Below are 20,845 nucleotides of genomic sequence, written 5' to 3'. Positions count from 1 at the left end.
CTGCCGTCCATGACCAAGGGAGGGAGTGGATGGCCCACACCCAGGGCCCCACCCCTGACCCTGCTCTCAAGTCTCCCCACGGGGTCCTGATGATTGTGTAGCGATGGAAACATGGGAGAGCCCTTCCAGTCCTTCCTCAACCTTGTGCAGGCACGTGCAGCCTGGCTCACCGGGAGATCTTTCCAAGATAGGACAGATGCATGGATGGCCCACCCCTGTCAGTTCCTAGAGTCATTAACCACGCTTTTTATGCCGCTATCAGCAAAGGAGTGAAAACAGGTGTGTGCGGGCCAGATCATCTCAGGTTACACAGCAAAGTCCTCAGGGGATTACTTGTGGCTCTCTGCCTTACTAAGTCACACATCCAACTCTGTCCCCTTCAGGGCAGGCATTTGCTGGCCTCGCTACCTTAGATTAGAGGGGACGTGGCCTGAGGAGGAGGAGATAGCCAAACCAGGCAGGGCCAGGGCTTCCCGGTGGCCTTAGCCAACCCCTCCCGAGGGGATCCCCTTGTGAAGTTTGATCGCTTTAGCAGGATAGCCGAAGGCACGGGGAGAGCAAAGCAGGCGAGTGAGGTAGGGGCCTGGTCTGTGCCAGAAACCTCTGTCAAGGGACGTGTGTAATTTATATGGAAAACGGGGTCAGCAGAGAGGGTTGCCCCCTCCCGCCCAGGCTAAGACTCTTTAAGGAGGAGAGGGGATGCTGTAGGCTCACGGGGATGAGGGGACCCAAGGCCCCCTGCCTTGGGGAAGCCGAGACAGCCCCCAGGGGCAGCCTCCAGGGACCAGGAACAAATCTTTTCTCATTAGTCCCCACAGATGCAACCTACTTTCAAATTCAGAAGAATGGGAACTTTGGGTGCCTTTTATCCTAAAGGAGGCCCGTATATATACAGCACTTCCCCAAGCACTTTCACATTCATGACAGCATTCAAACCCCCTTTAGTACCATCAACCAAATTTCAGAGCTAAAGGTCTGGAGAAAGTCTTTCACTTGCCCAAGACACCAGGTGGCTGATGGGTGACTGGAACCCAGAAGTGCCCACTCCTTGTCCAGGCCCTCCATGCCACGATGTGTAGGGTTTCACAGGGGCACCCCTTCCCACGGGTCCCTCCCCGTTCCCTTCATATGCCTTCTCTCCAGGCTCCTGGATTGCAGGAACCAAAGTTTAATTCTCTCTGTGTTTGCAGGGCGCGGACCCCGTCTGACCCACGAAAAGTGGTGGGAAGAGGTCCGTGGTGAGATTTGGGTACAAGACGAATTCCTGGTCCCTTAGTGGGGGAGCTGGAGCTACTCATTGAAAGTTTCTTTCATTGCCACCTGAATACCTGTCCATCCTGATTGCTTTGCCTGCATCTCTATCCCCGTCACCCTCTGGAAAAAAATCTATGGCAGGAACTTGGTTTAACCCAAGGAGACTGACAGTCCTCTGAGCAGCGAGATACAGATACTCTATCTCATATGAGATACATCTGTAGGATTATCCAGGGTGTCAGGCAATGCTTAAGCTCCTTATACATAAAACATTACTTACCTGATCTTATTCTACTTATTTACTCTTACTTGCTTCTGTGAAACAAGTCTCATTCCCATCCCCATTTTACAGATGAGAGGACTGGAATCAGAGACACTGAATGCCTTGCCCAACATCACACAGCTAGCAACTGGCTGACCATTTAACTCCAGAGCTGTAAAAGAGATTGCCTGACCCTAAGATGGGGTTCTACACCCACACTACTCAGTGTGGTCTGGGTGCCCTCAGCATCAGTGTCACCTGGGAGCTTGATAGAGACAGAGACTCTCCGGCCCCAGCCCAGACCCACTGAACCAGAATCCACATTTTACATGACTTTTTTTTTGAGGAGGAGGAGGATTAGGCCTGAGCTAATGTCTCCTGCCAATCCTCCTCTTTTTTTGCTGAGGAAGACTGACCCTGAGCTAACACCCGTGCCCATCTTCCTCTACTTTATATGTGGGACGCCTACCACAGCATGCCTTGACAAGCGGCACCATGTCCACACCCAGGATCCAAACCAGTGGACCCCAGGCTGCCAAAGCGGAACGTGAAAATTTAACCACTGTGCCACCTGGCTGGCCTCAAGAATCCACATTTTAACAAGATGCCCAGGTGATCCCTTTACACGTTACAGATTGAGAAGTGCTGGTCTACACCACCTGATAAAACTGCCTCTAAACCAGTGGTTCTTGGCATTGGCTGCATATTGGAATCACCTAGTTCTTGGTCCCACTCTCCCCCCCCCTCAGAAGTTCTGATGAAATTAGGGTGTATCCCCAGCATCAGGACTTCAACAAAAAAATTCTTGGGTAATTCTAACACACGGCCAAAGCTGCAAACCACTGCTAAACCAAATAATCCTGACCCAGAGGCTTCTGCTCCTGGCCCCTCTCCATTTTTGCGCCCACTGGGGGCTCCCAAGTTGGATGCGTCACCCAGGGATGACATGTGACCTTGGAATAGCAGTGAGCAAGGCTTCTCCTCTGGGGAATCTAGCCCTTTCCAAGGCCCCTGTTGCCCTCTACTATTGATGATGTTGACAATGATGATGATGATGGTGGTGGTGGTGATGATGGTGATGGTGGTGGTGATGGTGATGATGGTGATGATGATGATGGTGGTGGTGATGGTGATGATGGTGGTGGTGGTGGTGGTGGTGATGATGGCGATGGTGATGGTGATGATGATGATGATGGTGGTGGTGGTGGTGATGGTGATGATGGTGATGGTGATGATGATGATGGTGGTGGTGGTGGTGGTGGTGGTGGTGGTGGTGATGATGGTGATGGTGATGATGATGATGGTGGTGGTGGTGGTGATGGTGATGGTGATGATGATGATGGTGATGGTGATGATGATGATGGTGATGGTGATGATGATGATGGTGGTGGTGGTGGTGATGGTGATGGTGATGATGATGATGGTGATGGTGATGATGATGATGGTGATGGTGATGATGATGATGGTGGTGGTGGTGGTGATGATGGTGATGGTGACGGTGACGGTGGTGGTGATGATATGGGGCCAAAGAGACTCTGAGTCTGACCATCTGTGGCAGTACTGATATCTTCCAAACACCTTCTGTCCCCACTGGGGATGAGAGGGCTACACAGTCCCAAGGGAGATGAGTTCCCCAGACTTTGGAGGTTTCCTATGACCTTCACTCTGTTGTTTATTTCCACTCTGGGCTCTGGACAGGAAGTCAGGTGCTTGCGTGCACATATACACGTTTACATTCATACTCTTCTGCGGTTTTTACAACTTAGGGCCAAGCTGCCCCTGACCTTCTGCTAAGCAATTTGGAGTGAAAAAGACTGAGGGTGACGACTTCATGCTCTATGAGCTTCCTTCACGGGCTAAAAATAACTTCTCTGACAGAAAGTCCCCCACTGAAACAAGCTGTGCCTTTGGGCCCCCAGAGCTCAAGTCCAGGAAGCAGCTGTGCCATTGGACCCCATCTCTCCTCCCTGAGGCAGTCAGAAGCTTCGAGACCTTCTGATTAAACTCAGTTCAATTCTGTGAAGTCAAACCCAGTGTGTTCCCTCCCTCCCTGACCTCCCTAGTGTCTTGCTGGAGCCCCCGAGTGGCCCCTGGAGGAGGAGGCAGGAGAAGGCTCAGAGGACCAGGATACTCTGGGTTGAGGGGTTGTACCTGATAAGATGAGTCTTGGCCTATCCTAGGACATGCAGTACCGTACTGTATGTGCTGTTGCCAAGGCAGCCACCCTGGCTCCGGACAGGCTTGGGTGCTTACGTCAAGATACGTGAATAGCAAGCCCCCAGCTCAGCCCTGGAGATCGTGGAAAGGCCTGTGTGACCGACAGGCTGGGGCCCCAGCCCTACTCACACCCAGGACAGAGCACAGCATAAACTGATTCTTCTTTCTCTCCCTACACCCCCTCTACAATAAGCATTTCTTTGGGGGTCAGTCCTTCAGCTGTTCCCCCCGCCCACAGCCTCAGCAGGAGCCCCAGGCTCAGTTCCTCTTGCCACTACCAAACACCTGACTTTTTTTCCCGGCTCCTAACTCATTCCAAAGCACTTTTGCATGAAGTCAGAGGACTGCGGAGCTGCCAAGGGCCTGGGTAAGTCCAACTGCAAAGGAGGAAGCTCTGGCCAGGGAGCTTTGCCCAAGGTCAGGGGTAGGGTTGGGACAGGGCCCATGTTCACGGCCCTCCGTCAGAGTTCTTTCTGCTCCCACGTAGTTGGCAAACCATGTCCCATGAAGCGCTAGGGTTTCGTGGAAGAGACTAGGCGTGAGAGAAGATGAGGGAGCAGGGGCTCACCACCCACTTTGTGCTTCCTGCCCAGCAGCTCTCCTTGGGTCTGTCTGACCCACTGCCTGAGGGGGCTGACAACCACTCTCCTGCCTCCTCCGCCTCTCCCCTCAAAAGTCCTCTCACCTCCTCTTGATCATTTCCTCCAGCAGCCCAAGGAGCCCCCTTACAGCATCTTTTCACTTTGCTGATCGGCTTATTCCAGGCACTGAGCTAGATGCTGCCTCACCTCCATACAGAACTTCATGCTTCCCAAAGTAGTTTCATCTTCCTCTTTCATCCTCCTGGCAGCCGTCTGAGGCAGGGAGAGCAAGGATTACTAACCGCTCTTGAAATAAGGAAGTAGACACAGGAAAGTCAAGCTGTTTGCTCAACAAGCCGTTCCAAGCACGGGCTAGAACTCAGTGCTCCTGGCCCACGTGGGGGTGGTGTCCATGACCCGCACAGCTTGCCAAGCACAGATGCCCAGGCTCCAGGTTGGGTCAGCGGGAACCTGAGTGTTTCACAGCTGATTCTAATGGACATCAGCAGTTGAGAAGCACTGCTCTGAGTTGCCCTCAGAACCAAGTGCCGGGGGTTCTGTCTGGAAGTGGAAACTGGAGATGGGAGAAGAGAGGTCAGAAGCCGAGATCTTTTCTTTGGTTGACCTGTTTTGAGCTCACCTCTAGGTGCCGAATTTATTCAGTGTCTTCATGGAATAGAATATAAACTCAATTCACCTATCCAAGTCTCCTTAGTGTATATTTCTAAGGATCTGCCAAAGTTATTCTTCCGTATGACTTCTCATCCATGTGAACTGAAACCATGGAGTTCAAAGTCACACACAAGGAAAATACCTTCTACCGTTACTCAAACACAATTATACAGATGAGTCATCAGTAATAAAGTCCCAGGGGACAATCACTTTCCAGTCCTACCCCTGGACACCTCTGTATCTGGGAGTCAGGAACAGCAGTCTTGGCATCCAGGGAGCCCCACGTCTTTCCCAGGCTGTCCTCCACCCAAACTCTTGGATATCTCATCAGCCGTGCCTAAGTGCAGCTGAGAGCACTTCAGAAACAGCGTTCACAGAGCCGGAGCGGCAGACTGACCCCTTCCGTGTTCTAGATCTTGTCTCCCAGCACTCCTGGACTGGCCAGAGCGGATCAGTGGTCTCTTCTGGTGTTTCATCTCTTCTTGACCTTGTTTACAGAGTAATGTTCACCACTCAGGGCCCCTTGTCCTTTCTTTTCTTGGGTGAGCCTTCAGAAAGTTTTGCAGATGCCAACGCCAAAAAGGACCTTGGAAGGGAAGTGCCCACACCCTCCCAGGACCCTGAGACCCTCTCTCACCACTCTGTTGGCCTCCATGTCTTCCCCCCAGACAACGGGACCACAGTGTAGTGAAGGAGGCAGCCATTCTCGGAAGGTTCTTTGGCCTCCTGGCCATGCTCCAAAGTCAAGGCTAATCCGCCCAGAACAGCTTGTCCCTGGCTGGGCTCTAGCCCCCAAATGATTCACCCAGGGGACAGGACACAATGACAAAGGCGCCAATCAGAGAAACTTACGGGATTGGGGGTCAAACTGGTTTGATTTCACTGATCAGGATCTTAAAACTCCGATAAGTGATTGTCCCAAGGCCACGGGGCTAGTTAGGATAGTCAGCAGTGAGCTGGTTTTAGAACCCAGCTCTCCACCAACTCTGAGTCTCATGAGCTTTCCCCACACCAGGCCACCCCCCCGCCCAAAATGAGAGGGAATGAGTCAGCCTCAGAAAGACAGTGACTTCTCAGTCTACCCTCTTCTTCCTCCCCTTAAAAACGATTGTTTAAGACTTCAAGACAGTGGTTTCTAACCCATAAAGTCCAGAGAATTGGCAGAACAACTCCACCCCCCCTCCCCACCCCTAATTCCTGGGGATTCTTGGTTTGGGAGGTACAGGGAGAAATTGCCCACAATGCTGCAACCATCTTGTATACACATGCTTGTCACTGATGCTGGAGGATTCGTGAGTATGGCTGAGCCCTCACTTTCGAAAGGCAAAAATATCTTTGGCAGAAGCAAAACATTAAGCCCTAACCCCTCCGCGTGACTCGGTTATTAAAGGGATACTGCACGGAGCACCCTGTCTTCCCGGAGACCAGCGCGGCCTGAAGCGAGCAGAAGTCCTCCAAGAAGAAGTCCCAGGCAATACTTCCTCCATTCAGAGGGGCGAGCCGGGCCGCAGAGGGAAGAAGGGAGGGAGAGGTGCAGGCTGGACTCCGAGACAGACCGAGGCAGGTGGCTGCCTCCCCCCGTCCCACCTCCCCACCCAGAGAAACAGAATCTCCCTGGGATCTGGAGGATGACCTCTGGAGGGCTGATGGTTTAATTTTTGGCACCAGCCAGGCAGAGACCCACAGGGAGCCAAAGGAGTGTGGCTTCCTAAGGCCCCATTTGATGGCCATCTTGGGTTCAGGTCAGAGCCATCATGGGAGGGAGGAAGTCTGCTCGATTCCCGAGCTCAGGAAATGGATGTGACACCTTCCCCAGCTTGGGTCAGGACCACGTCCCAGGCCTTTCCTTTGCCACGTGACCCAGAGCCAGCCGGTCTCTCTGGATGCGGCTGGAAGTCAGAAGAGCTGGGCTCTGCTCCTTAGTGTCTTCCTAACCTGCAAGGTGACCGGGGAACACTCCTCACTCCCCTGCACCCAGCTCCATTCATCCATATAATGCAGATAATACCTGCTTTGCCAACCCCTTCAGAATATTTTAAACATCAGATGATGTTTAAAAGCATTCTACAAATGTCAGGTATGACAACAATAACTTCCTAGAAGAGCAAAGATGCCAGGCCAAATCTCAAGTTCCCCGAGTGGGCAAAAGCAGAACCAGTTTGGGACAGGAGTGGAGCTGGCCCACCTTCCCTCCACTCCTTCCGACCCTCTGTTTCTGGGGGGTCAGTCAGCGAGCCAAGAGAGCTCCTTCTGCCCGGGGCTCCTTCTTCCCATCTGCCTGCCAGAAGCAGCTCATTCAAGGAGTCACGGACACCTTACGGGTAGCCTTGCTCTCTCCAGGAGGTTCCAGCTGGCCTGGGACAGGAATGGGCAGTAGCTATCAACACTCCTGGGGCCCAGGCCTGGTCCTGCCGAGCCCCGAGTAATTCCTGCTGTCACTGACTCCCACTTCCAGTCAGGCCTGACTCACCCAGAAACTTCCAGGGTCACTTCCGAGGCCACGTGTGGCTTCCCCTCTCCCCTCCACCATCCCAGACTCCTCCCATCCCCATTGAAGTGAGGTGACTCTGCACTTCGCTCCCAACGAAACTCACACTCAGGGGACATCTAAACAGACCTACTCGTCAGGGCATGTCTGTCTGAGAATGAGTGACAGGCCCTGTCTGGGGGCAGAGCCCCTGAGGGCCCTTCACGGTTCTCAGAAATGGCAACCCAATCAGAGAGGCCATTCTCCAGGCCAGCCTCGACCTTGTAAGCGAGTACAGGGAGCAACAATAAACCCCTCAGACACGCCTCAGGCCTTGAGAACGTGGCTTTGACTGCCAGAGACAGCGAGAGTGGCTGTAGCTCCCACTTGAGGGCGCTCTGCTCGTCCTGCTTGTCTGAAATCAGAGCTGAGGTTTCCTGGTTTGGAGGGCCTGCCACACGGGCCTGCGTGCCCACAGGGGCCCTGCGCCTCCTTCACTGCCAGCAGCCTTGCTCCCGTTGGTGGTGCCAAGCCTCCCCACATACCTGCTCAGCACTGAGGGGTCCTTAGCAGCTCTCACCCCCACCTGCCAAGAAGCCCAGAGAAGCCGCCCATCCCAGGTCTGCTCAGAGGAGAGTACGCAGGAAGGTCAAGCCAAGGGCAGAAGCTGGGGAAGCAATTAGACACAAATACTGCACCCTGTGTGCCCCAGCCCATAGATCCTTCCAGAAAAACTGCTTCTAGATGCCAAGACGCCAGATCTTTCCACTTTCTCTCCCAAAGGGCTTCAGCAAATTTGCAGCAGGGCACTTCTGCTCCTTCTGTTCAGGACCCCGAATCTCATCTTCTTACTTGGCCTCGTGGGTGTTTTTCCGGTAGAGACTTGTAGAACTGGAAGGAAACTTAGAAACTAACTAGCCCAACTCTTTCATTCAGAAAGGAGGAGTCTGAGGCCCAGAGAAGGAAGAGAAATTGCTGGAGTCACCTAGTGAGCTGGGGGCAAAGCTGGGCATGAACACAAGGTCTCTGACCCCTTGCCCTGGTCTTTCACTCAGGGTTCAGCCTGAAACAGACCTGACTTCCTCTCCTCTCTGACATTTCTTTCTTTTTTTGGTGAGGAAGCTTGTTGCTGAGCTAACATGCCAATCTTCCTCTATTTTGTATGTGGGATGCCGCCACAGCATGGCTTGATGAATGGTGTGTAGGTCCATGCCCAGGATCTGAACCCATGAACCCCAAGGCCACCAAAGCAGAGCATATGAACTTAACCACTACACCACCGGGCCAGCCCTCTCTGACCTTTCTTAACCCTTTCATGGCCATGTCTTGCCTACTCCCTGGGACTCAGCCTTCCTGGGACCACCCATCCATCCCCCTAGCTGTTCCTACAAAATATGGCCTCCCAATGAGTGCAAGCCAAGGGCTCTGATGCCAGGCTGGGTCTCCACACAGCTCTGTGTGGAGATTTGGGGAAGGACTGGGGTGAGGGTTAAGCTCCCAGAGGTCACCAGCACCCGGCCCAGCCCTGCACTTGCCCTTAATCTGCGGTTCTCTGGTGTCACCAGGAGGAGAATGCAGGGAGGGGCTCGCTGTCCCCATTGCCACGAGACAAAGGACAGTTGGTTCCACAAGAGCTGCGTGAGGTCAGCTCTTAGCTATCTGAGTTCAGGATGGCAGAGGCCACAAGACTGGACCAGAAGTGCCGTCCAGAGTCTGGGTCATGAGAGAAAGGAGAGAAGATTGCATTCCCATCTGCTGCCCCGTGAACTGCACGAACTCCCAAGGCCTTCGAGCAAACCCATCCATCACCTTCCATTATCAGTCCACAGCTTGGAACGCCACAGGCAAAGACGTCTAGAACACCCAGGGCACTCTAAGATGGAATGTTCTAGAAATCTCATGTCTTCCCTGGGAGCAGACTTGCTCCTGGTTTATATCCCCAAGTGGCCCAGACCCCTGAACCTCAGACACATGAGCCACGCTTTTCCAGGTGAGTGGTGGCTCTGTCCCTCCTACAGGCCAAGCCTCTAAGCCCTCCCTCGGGCTCCCTCTCTGGACATCCCCACCCCTAGGGAGGAATCATTACAGGGAATTAAAGCCCAGAGCAGCTTCCTTCTCAGGTGGATTTAGTGTCACCAAGGGGCTGGACTCTCCGTCGCGTCTCTTCAAATACTGAAACCAGACGCTGTTGCCACCTGGGAGCCATAGGCTATTACCTCCTGCCATCTACTCCTTAGTTCTCACGGGGCTCCCCTGGAGAGGGCAAGGTCAGAGCCAAGGGCAGGGCGGAGGGTGGGGCCAGAGCAAGTGTACATTCCGCACTCGCTGTCCCCAGGGTGACCCTCCCTGGTCAGTGCCGAGGGCCTCAGCAGCCTCCACCAGGCCGCATCTGAGGAGCTCCAGCAGGCTGCCTGCCCAAAGGGTCCCACCCCGAGCTGGACAAGGGCCCCAGATCCTGCACACAGCCTGAACTGGGCTTGTGTTCGTTTCCTGTGGCTGATGTAACAAAGCACCACACCTGGGGGCTCAAAGCAATAGAATGGGTTCTCTCACAGTTCTGGAGTCCAGAGGTCCAAAATCAAGGGGTCGGCAGGGCCGTGTTCCCTCTGAAGCCTCTTGGGGGCTCCTTCCTGCCTCTTCCAGGTTCTGGTGGCTCCCGGCAACCCTTGGCTTGTGGCTGCGCCTCTCCAGTCTCCGCCTCCATCACACACGGCCTCTCCCTCTGCCTCTATCCTGTGCCTCTCCTCCTTTCCTTCCAAGGACACCAGTCAGATTAACTATGTCTGCAACCACCCTGTTGCCGAGTGAGGTCACATTCTGAGGTCCTGGGAGTTAGCACCTCAATATATCTTTTGGGGAGATAGAATCCAACCCATAATCTGTCTCCCAATTCCCACCCCTCCCAACTGCCTGCCTGGACACCCTCTCACTTCTCCACAGACCCTGCCTCACCTGTTCCTCTCACCAGCCCATGACCCACTGCCTCCATGACACCTTCCGGTCCTCACCACGCCAGGCCACGTGGGTCCCCTTGCTGACCTCAACTGACTCAGTGTCCACACCATTGACCCTGAGCCAAGTGTCCCTGCCCCCCGCCTGTGTGACTGTGACAGGGAAGGGGGTGTCTGTTCCAGCTTCCCTTCCAGGCTGTCATCTCCTCCGGGGCAAGAAGCAGGCCCAGTACCTCCTCCCGTTCCCAGAGGGCCTGAGAAGCATTGAGCATCAAGACTCACACGCCAAATTCTTTAAGAAACCGTTTTCGGTCCTCGTGGATTTCCAATCAATCTCCTTGAGGGTCAACCCCATTGTCCCTCTCCTCCCCCACCGCCGGCCCTGGCTACTGTCCGCTCACACTTCACATCTCAGCTTGAGGCCTGGCCCCTCAATACTAAAGTGTTCTCTCCTCATTCCCACAGCACCTGTCACCCTACACGACAGGCTTTTTTTTTAACCTGTGTCCCCGTGGATGGTAAGCTCCCTGAGGCCAGCACCCACGGCTTGTTCCCAGTGGGGTCGCAGGTGTCCAGCATGGGGCCTGGCAGACATCCCTGCCCGGAAACATCTGCTGGACGCCCTGAGAGCACCTGACAGGAACAAGCCTCCTCCCCGAGTCAGCCCTGCTCAAGGTGCAGCTCAAGGCCATTTGCTAAAGGATCACGGAGGAGCTTAGCTAAAACTTCCATTCCTGGGCCCACTCCTCAGACCCCCTGAATCACACTCAGGGTGGGCAGGGGGCCTCAAGGTTGCCTCTTTAACAAGCACCGAGGTGATTCCTACTCACATTAGTATCTGAGAATCACTACCCTTGGGTCTTGACCATGGGAGTCAACCTATAGCCATCTTCCCAGGAAGCTACTTGTTGCAAAGGGCAAAACCTGCCCATAGGAGGCTGTACCAGGCCTGCCCCTGGCACCCTGTCCCAGACTATGGTCCATCTCCAAGGCCACAGGGGCTGATGCCCCTCAGCTCTAGGACACCATGGGTCTGGAGTCTAGCTGGCCTTGCTTCCCTGTCAGGGCAGATTCCCAGGAGGAGAGCACAGAGAGGCAGGAGCAGCTGGTGGTGGGAGGCCCTCACAGAACCCACTCAGGGGATGGACCCTGGTTGTCAGGCAGAGCTGCCCCGTTCAAGGAGCAGCACTGGGGATCCTGTGACTCTGGGGGAGGGAGAGGAGAGAGTCAGGAGCCTGAGTTTGCTCCCCTAATCAGCAGGGGGACCTTGAGCAAGTATTTGAACTGTTCTCTGTCTGTTTCATCAGTAATAAAATGGAAAAGAAAAATACCCGCCCTGCCCACCTCCAGGTTGGTTGTGCCCTCATTCCACTGCTATGGATGGAGCACCTACTGTGTGCCAGGTAGCAGGAGGCTCAAAAGATATGCAATGGAATTCTGAAAGCTGGCTAGTACTCGAAAAGTATAAGGTATTTCTTCCCAAACTTTTTTTAAAGATTGGCACTTGAGCTAACACCTGTTGCCAATCTTCCCTCTTTTCCTTTTTTCTTCTTCTCCCAAAAGCCCCCCCAGTACATAGTTGTATATTCTGGTTGTGTGTAGGTCCTTCTGCCTCTGCTATGTGGGACGCCACCTCAGCGTGGCTTGATAGCGGTGCCATGTCTGCGTCTAAGATCCAAACCCATGAAACCCGGGGCCACTGAAGCAGAGCGCGTGAACTTAACCACTCGGCCACAGGGCCAGCAACAAGTATTTCTAATGTTAAGACAAAATCTGGGCCAGCCCCGTGGCTGAGTGGTTAAGTTTGCATGCTCTGCTTTGGCAGCCCAGGGTTTCACCAGTTTGGATCCAATGTCGCAGACATGGCACCACTCATCAAGCCACGCTGAGGTGGCGTCCTACATGCCACAACTAGAAGGACCCATAACTAAAATATACGACTATGTACCAGGGGCTTTGGGGACAAAAAGGAAAAATAAAAATCTTAAAAAAAAAGACAAAATCTCCCCAAAACATATGTCCACATAGGAACATATACACTGATGTTCACAGCAGCATTATCCACAATAGCCAAAGGTGGAGACAGCCCAAATGTCCACCAATAGATGAACAAATAAACAAAACATGGTCTATCCACACAACGGAATATTACTCAACCATAAAAAGGAATGGAGGACTGACACATGCTACAACATGGATGAACCTTGAAGACATGATGCTCAGTGAAAGAAGCCAGACACCAAAGACCACACATTGTATGATTCCGTTATATGAAAGTCCAGAATAGGGAAATCCACAGAGGCAGAAAGCAGATTAGGATGGGAGGTGGGAATGGGGAGTGACTGTTGATGGGTACCAGCTTTCTTTTTTTTCTGAGGAAGATTAGCCCTGAGCTAACATCTGCTGCCCATCCTCCTCTTTTTGCTGAGGAAGACTGGCCCTGAGCTAACATCCGTGCCCATCTTCCTCTACTTTATGTGTGGGATGCCTACCACAGCATGGTGTGCCAAGCGGTGCCATGTACACACCCAGGATCCAAACTAGCAAGCCTGGGGCTGCTGAAGTGGAATGTGCGCATTTAACTGCTGCACCAGCAGGTGGGCCTCCGGCTTTCTTTTGATGTGATGAAAAATGTTCTAAAACGGACTGTGCTGATAGTTACACATATCTGTGAATACAGTAGTCTCTCCTTTTATCCATGGGGGATGTGTTCCAAGACGCCCAGTGGATGCCTGTCCCCACGGATAGTACCGAACCCCACATACACTATGTTTTCTCCTATATACACATACCTATGATGAAGTTTAATTTATAAATTAGGCTCGGTAAGAGATTAACAACAATATCTAATAATAAAGTAGGACAATGATAATAATACACTCTAGTGAAAGTTACTTTAGCTCTTAGCAATCTCAGCATATGATTTTGCTTCTTTCCTTATTAAGTCGGGAACTTTCACCTTTTCACTCAAAGGGAGCACCTTGTGGCTCTCTCTGGCATACCCAAATTGCCAGCATCACTAGCTCTGCAATTTGGGCTGTTATCAAGTACAATAAGGGGGACTTGACAGTAAGTGCTGAGACACTGATAGTCGATCTGATGACCCTGAACGGCCCTTATGTGACTAACGGGTGGTAGCGTGTCCACTAAGGAGACACTGGACAAAGGGGTGATTCATGTCCCAGGAGGGATGGACCAGGATGGTGCAAGAGTTCATCACGCTACTCAGAGAGAGGCACAATCTAAAACTTATGAATTATTTATCTCTGGAATCTTCCATCTAATATTTTCCGACCACGGTTGCCCTCGGATAACTGAAACAGTGGAAAGCAAAACTGTGGATAACGGGGAACTACTATACAGTAAAAACTATTGAATTGTGGGGCCGGCCCCATGGCCGAGTGGGTAAGTTCCCACACTCCACTTGAGTGGCCCAGGGTTTCGCCGGCTCAGATCCTGGGTGCGGACATGGCCTCACTCATCAGGCCAGGTTGAGGCAGCATCCCACATGCCACAAGTAGGAGGACCCACAACTAAAAAAAGTATATACAACTATGTACTGAGGGGATGTGGGGAGAAAAAAAAAAAGATTGGCAACAGTTGTTAGCTCAGGTGCCAATCTTTTTAAAAAAAAACTATTGAATTGTACACTTTAAATGGGCAAATTGTACAGTAGGTGAATTATATCTCAATAAAGCTGGTTAAAAATATATATATAGGGCCTGCCCCGATGGCCTAGTGGTTAAAATTTAGTGCACTCCACTTCAGTGGCCTGGGTTCGGTTCCCAGGCGTGGAACCACACCACTTGTCTGTCAGTGGGCGTGCTTTGACAGTGGCTCACGTAAAACAAGAGGAAGATTGGCAACAGATGTTAGCTCGGGGCAAATATTCCCCAGGAAAAAAAAAGATGAAGTGCCTTCAATTCTTTTCTTTCTCTAAAACCTTAGTTAAACCTGTTGTCTACCATCAAAATCCATCTGCAGTCTAAGCCTTTCTTCCCCAACTCCCTCAGCTCCCTGGCCCAGGAGCTGTCACCTCCCACCTGGAGTGTGGAACAGCCCCTCCCTGAGCCCCACGCCCAGTCTGTTCTCCAAGCACGCTCTCCCCCTGCACACACCCTCGCTGGCTCCCATCTCAGTAGATGAGAGGCCACATCCCATGGTGGCCTGGGGGCTGACACCCTTCAAGCCAGGCCTCCCTTTTTACCCCATCTCCACACGGGCTTTGCTCTCCTGCCTCACTGAGCTTGCTGTGCTTTCTGTGGGAATGTTCTCCTCACATAACCACCTGCTCTCTCCTTTCCTGCCCTAAGTCTTGGCTCCTTATCACCCTTTCTCCAAGGCCTTCCCTGGTCACCTGTTTCCCAACCAGCCTTCCCCCTCCCTTCCCTACTCTCTTTCTCCATTGCACCTATAAACATTGCTAAACTGTATAACTTACTTATCTAGTTTCTTGTCTGTCAGAGATTTTGTATCTCAGCACCTAGAATAGGCAATGGATGAATGGACAGATGGATGGATGATGGATGGATGGATGGATGATGGATGGATGGATGGATGGATGGATGGATGGTGAATGGATGGATGGACGGATGGTGGATGGATGGATGGTGGATGGATGGATGGACGGATGGTGGATGGATGGATGGATGGATGATGGATGGGTGGATGGATGATGGATGGATGGATGGATCGATGGATGGATGGATCGATGGATGGATGATGGATGATGGATGGATGGGTGGATGGACGATGGATGATGGGTAGATGGACGGATGGGTGGATGGATGAATGGGTGGATGGATGACGGATGGATGGATTATGGTGGCAAAAGGTAAGGCCTTCCCTCAACTCAGTGGCTGAGAGTTCCAGAAAAGAGGAGATTTAGGACCAGGATTCATAACCAGAGTAGTATCCACAGGCTGAGTCACTTAACTTGCCCAAGCCTATTTTTTTGTAATCATACTGTTTTAAGAGTGGCTGCCTCACCAGCTCAGAAGGTTGCTGTGATAACCATGAACTGGATTCCTGAATTTAAGACCCTCCCCTTAAAGACATAGCATCTAATTGAAGAGGGAGGTTGGCAGGCAGGAAGGGAGAACTTGCCTCTTGGCAGCAGAGTCTCAGCCCTGACTGGGGATGTCGACCCCAGGGGCTTATCGTGGGAGCTCCTGAGGCGGTGGGAGGCATTTGGGGTCAGATGTTGCAGGAGCCAAATCAAGTGTGTGCAGGATCAGAGGCCATGATCAGGAGTGTGGGACAAGCCAGACAGAGGAGAGCTCGCAACACAAGGTTAAGGGGTGCAGACTGGATTCACTGGTGAGCATTTCTGGAAAGGCTAGAACCCCCGAAGAACTGTCTCCCACCCCTGCTTTCCTCCAGAACCAGAACAAACCATGGAGAAGGCAACAGAGCCAGAGCCACCAGCTTCCAGAACTGCCCCGACACACCAGACTCCAGGCTGGGGACCCCTCATTCTGCCATTAGGAGGCCCAGATACCCACCCTTCCAGTTGCGTGCCCCTCCTGCTGGCCAGGAGAGCGAGGAAAGGCAGAGATGCCAAGATGCGAACCTCTCGTCAACGTTGGCAGAGGATTCACCCTGAAGTTCTTTTTCCAAGTGGCTTCTGCACGGGGTTAGAAGGGGGCCTCCAGGTCCTGCTCACTCTCCCGCTGTGCCCAGGGCAGGAGACTGTGAGGGCTGGACGTGGGCACTTAGGTGGGAGAACTGAGCCTAAGGTCCCACGGCATGCCAGGCCCTAGTTTCTGGGTTCTCAGCCCACTACTTTCTCCATCACACCACCAGCCGGGAACCAGGCCCCCTGCCCTCAGCACCTGCCAACTCCAACTCGCTCTGCACCTGAGCACACCCACCAGGGACTGGAAAACTCTGCCCACTGTCCTCCCCACCACCACCACTAGGCTGGGCAGGTGCTCCCGGAATTCCCTGCCCCCGACCAGCTGTCCCTCAATTCATTCAGCACACTTGCCCTGGGTGTGTCAGCAAAGCTCCAAATTAGCCACCCGGGCAATCGCGTGGGCCGTGGGGCCAGAAAGAGGACCGAGCAAACAGGTGCCATTGGTGCCCAGGAGATGACTGCCACCTAGGAAAGAGACCAGAACTAGACGCTCAGAACCAGCAACTGCTCAAAAGCCGGGGTCCAAGGCGAAGGAACCGTGGGGGGCGAAGAGTGTCCCCCAAAATTCAAGTCCACCCAGAACCTCAGAAGTTGATATTATTTGGAAACAGGGTCTGTGCAGATGTAACTAGTTAAGATGAGGTCATACTGGATTAGGGTGGGCCTTAAATCCAAAGATTAGTGTCCTTATAAGAGGAGGAGACATAGACACACAGGGAGAAAGGCACATGAGGACAGAGGCAGAGATCGGAGAGATGCGTCTGCAAGCCAAGGAACGCCAAGGATTGCCGGGGTCTCTGAGAAGCTGGAAGGCAGAGCTGACACCTTATTTCAGAGTTCCGGCCTCCAGAATCAAGTTCTGTGAGAGAATCCATTCGCTGTCTTCAGCCACCCAGGGGTGGTCATTTGTGACAGCAGCCCCGGGAACCCACACCTGAGCGTGGCCCCAGAACTCTTCCTGACTAAGCTGGTCACACCTTCCTCAGCCGAGGCCCCGTCCCCGCCCCAACGCTGCTCCCCCTTCCTCTGCACCTCGGCTGCTTATTTTTAGCCCCTGATTACATCTGCCTTTTATGGAGTCCTACCCATATCATGAGCCGGGACTGACTCCCCTCCTGGTTTGCAAGCTCTTTGAGGACAGAAAATCCCAAGGATATTAACCGTCCTGAGAAGGAGAAGATATGCTGATGGGCCCCCAGTTGTTCGTGTTTCATGATATTTGAGGAAACCAGTGGCAGATGTCAAGCCGCAGGCACAGTGACAGCAGTGATAACCTATAATTATTGTCATAGTCCTTTAACCTAAAAAGTATCTGATATCAAAAACATTTTAAGCATCCGATAGCCATTTTCTTATTTTAGTCACATAACAACCCCATGCTGTAAACAGGGCAAAGTATTATTATCCCTTTTAACAGGCCAACAAACAGGTGCAAAACTGGTAAGGGGCTTGGTGGCGAATGACAAAGCCAGCACTTGCTGTGTCCTCGAGTCCTGGTGCGCAGGTGGACTGCGCTCCTCCTCACATGGGCAGGCTCGGGTGAGAGGGTCTTGGTGGGGAGGCTGCTGGCCTAACTACCAATTCAGAAAGGAAACCGAGGCAAGAGAGAGAGGTGGACTCGCCACCGGACTTGTATTACTGTCAGAGCTTGTACCCAAGTTCATTCTGCCGGGAGCATGAGCCCAGGGTGGGCTGTCCCAAGCCACGGCGAGTGCTGTGACTCTCCCTAATTTCAAGACCCCTTCCCAGGTCCCAGGGACATTCCTGGTGTCGTGACCTCCTGGGATAAGCTAGGGAGATAGGTGATCTTCCACTACCTGACACTTAGAATAAAGGGAGGAGGGAATGCACGGAAAGTGGAGCAGCCCACGAAGGGGCTAGAAGCTTGTCTAGGGGGTGCAGGTGTGCAGGGCAGGCAGCTGTGGAAATGCCATGCACATCAGAAATGTAGTTTTCCAGACAACAGTTACATCGACTCTTTACCTATTGCCATCTAGGGAAAATTCTATGGGAGACAACTGGGCTGGCCGAGGTCCTAACCCAATGGCCACTTGGAGGAGAACCAGGGGCCACGGTTCTGGCAGTGACTCAGTAGGGAAGGGAGGGAGGGGGCTCCCAAACCCCAGGGTTCTCCCCTGGCCTGGTTCCAGGCTGAGCTCCCAACACAACCCACTTCCTACAGGCCCAGAACTCCAGGCCAGACTTTGCCTGCACCTGTTTGAGCTCAGAATGCAGTCCCTGCTCTAGAAGGATCCAAAAATATCTGAGAAGGAGGAAAAGGGGGAGGGGCTAGCCAGAAGGGGAACAGGCTAGAGTAGCTGAGGGCTTAGGGAAAGAGCCACTTGCCTCGGCATTCAAGGCCCTTTGCAATCGGTCCCAACCCATCAGGGTGGTCTGATCTCCCCTGAACAGGCGCCCCACATTCTAGCCAGAGCCAGTCTCATCCTGTCCCTGCCAGTGCAATGCTCTGAGCTTCCTGCTCCTGGCTTTGATCACTGTCTTCAGATGCTCTTCCACCTCCACCTGCACGGATCATCTATTCATTCACCAGACTTTGAGTACCTTCAATGAGTCAAGCGCTATGCTGAGCATTGGTGACGCAGCGGTGAGCAAATTAAACAATGCACAGTGGTCACTTGGGGCTGACAGCCCAGTGGTCGTCCCCTTACTCCCAGTCTGGCTGGAACCCTGCCCATCCATGAGGCCCATCTTCCAGCCCTCCTCTCATCCCCAACCAGAGCTGCTGGGGCTGTCAGCTACATTTTTTTTCAGTGTGTGTCATCTCCCCAAATAGAAGGTCAGCTCCAGGGGCAGAGACATAGCCCAGTCCCGCCTGCACAGTATGGCCGGCCAGGACCTTGCAAGGGGCACAGCCTGGCCTCAGGCTGGAGAGCTGGGCCCTTCAGAGGGCGACACACATCTGCCTCACCTTCCTCACGTCTCCTGTCGAGCTCACACCTTGTGAGATTAACCAGCCCCTCTTCCCTCTCCAAGGTCCTGCAGTGTCAGAATTTGTGTTCACCCTCATGCTTCTTGCTATTCACATCCTGCCCCTCACCCCTAACCATGAGTCCATCCCAGTTTCCTGACCCAAGGTGGGCTCCCCAGGGACGGCTGCATCTCCCATCTCTTTGGGACTCTGCTGAGCCCTCCTTCTCCCCAGAACTGGCCACAAGGCCCGTACTCATTCTGAGCTGACAGAGGATTAGAGGCTTCCAGGCTCTCAAGGTTGTGAAGGACAAGCACCCTCGTAGGGGGTCCACCCAAGGGTCAAAGGAGAAAGCCTCTTTTCATCTCTTAACACCTTTGCAATGAGCCTGGGGAGCCAACTCAGATGGGCCCACGTCCCACCTGTAATCCTTCTGGGCCCCAGGATTTGGAGCTGGATGAAGCAATGGTGACTATGCTTTCCCGGGTCCTGATAACATGATCCCAGGAAAGACAGGCTCCTGGGACGGCGCCAGGCAGGACCTGCCCACTGGCACCATGGTTTCATGGTCTTCTTCAGAACTGGGCCCCTGGGCACTCCCAGCAGCAGGGCACCACGGGGCAGCCCTCTCTCCGCTCCGGGAGAAGCCAGTTCTGCCACCCAAGTCCCCCACCCTGAGACTGGGCAGCTCAGGAAAGGCTGCTCCGGAGCCCTCTGTGAGGGAGGACGAGGAAGTGACCTGCAGCAGGCATGTCCCTGGGGTGGATAGGGCCCTGGGACCTTGACTGTGAGCAAAACCACCTTCAGGGCTGGAGAGGGATGAGGCTAAAAGTAAACGGAACAGGACTTCTCTGACCCCAGAGAAAGACAACAGCACAGGCGACATAGACCAGGAAATGGATGTCTCCAGAAACTCAGCTAAATCTGACCCCTCGCATTTGCTGAATTATGCAAGCCCCCTCGCCTCCTGCTAAGGACTCCAGGGCCGGGGGTGAACAGAGAGGACGGGGCCTCCAGAGCACTAGGCAAGTCCAGCTCGGCAGTCCTACAGCCATGCCCACCATGGCTCCAGTTCATTCATTCATTCACTCACTCACTCCCTCCCTCCCTCCTTCAGGACCAGGGGGAGGAAGCCTCACTCTCTAGGTCAACCCCTCTGTGCTCAGAACCAGTGGATTATTTACTGCCTCAATGCTGTGATTTAGGGACTTTGGATAAGACCCTGCCCACAAAAGCAATGGGAAATTCCGCATTAGAGATGCATTTCTTGAGCTAAAATATTCTGACTCCTTTAAAACAAAAAGTGATTTGAGAAAGTGACAGTCCAAGTGTTGAGCCATTGGCCCTTTTTGGAATGAGTTTCAGAGCCTTTGCTGATCGTGTGTCTCAGTAGGGGGGACAGAGCAGGGCCAGTGTAGGGGGAGGGAAGGAAGCCACCAAGAGGGAGAAAAGAGCCCCATGGGGTGGATGTGGGAATCTGAAGACAGATTTCTAGCTCCAAGTCCTGGAAGGTCCCTGAGAAGGGAGGTGAGGGGTCTCTGAGGGGCCTGGACTCCCAGAGCAGATCGTGAGAGAACGCAAGCCAGCCCATCAACTCGCTCCTCTCTCTCAGCCTCCTCATCCCAAAATGAGCCCCACCAATGGGCCACAGGGTCGGGGTGTGGGGCCTGAGGGCTCACAGCCAGGAAAACACCCCAGAGGGAACCTGAGCCTGGGCCTGTCTCTGTTCCACAAGGGAAAACGAGAACCGAGGTCAGTATCTGGGAAACTTGGGCCATGTGCCTCTGTGCCAACGTCCACTGAAGTCACCAATCCTGAAGGAGTCCAAACAAGCACTTTTCCTGTCTGAATGAACACCTCGGACGGGGGAGCAT

At 53.2% G+C, this 20,845-nt stretch overlaps 1 protein-coding gene across 2 annotated transcripts in view; it reads right to left on the bottom strand.

Moving 5' to 3' along the window:
* SRL (sarcalumenin) overlaps positions 1-20,845 on the bottom strand; it is a 39,784-nt gene that overhangs the window by 13,238 nt on the left and 5,701 nt on the right. The window lies entirely within an intron of this gene.

The sequence above is a fragment of the Equus przewalskii genome, chromosome 12 (assembly GCF_037783145.1).
Source record: "Equus przewalskii isolate Varuska chromosome 12, EquPr2, whole genome shotgun sequence".
Classification (NCBI taxonomy): Eukaryota; Metazoa; Chordata; class Mammalia; order Perissodactyla; family Equidae; genus Equus; species Equus przewalskii.
Note: the sequence above shows the minus strand (reverse complement) of the source record. Positions and strands in the feature narration are given on the sequence as shown.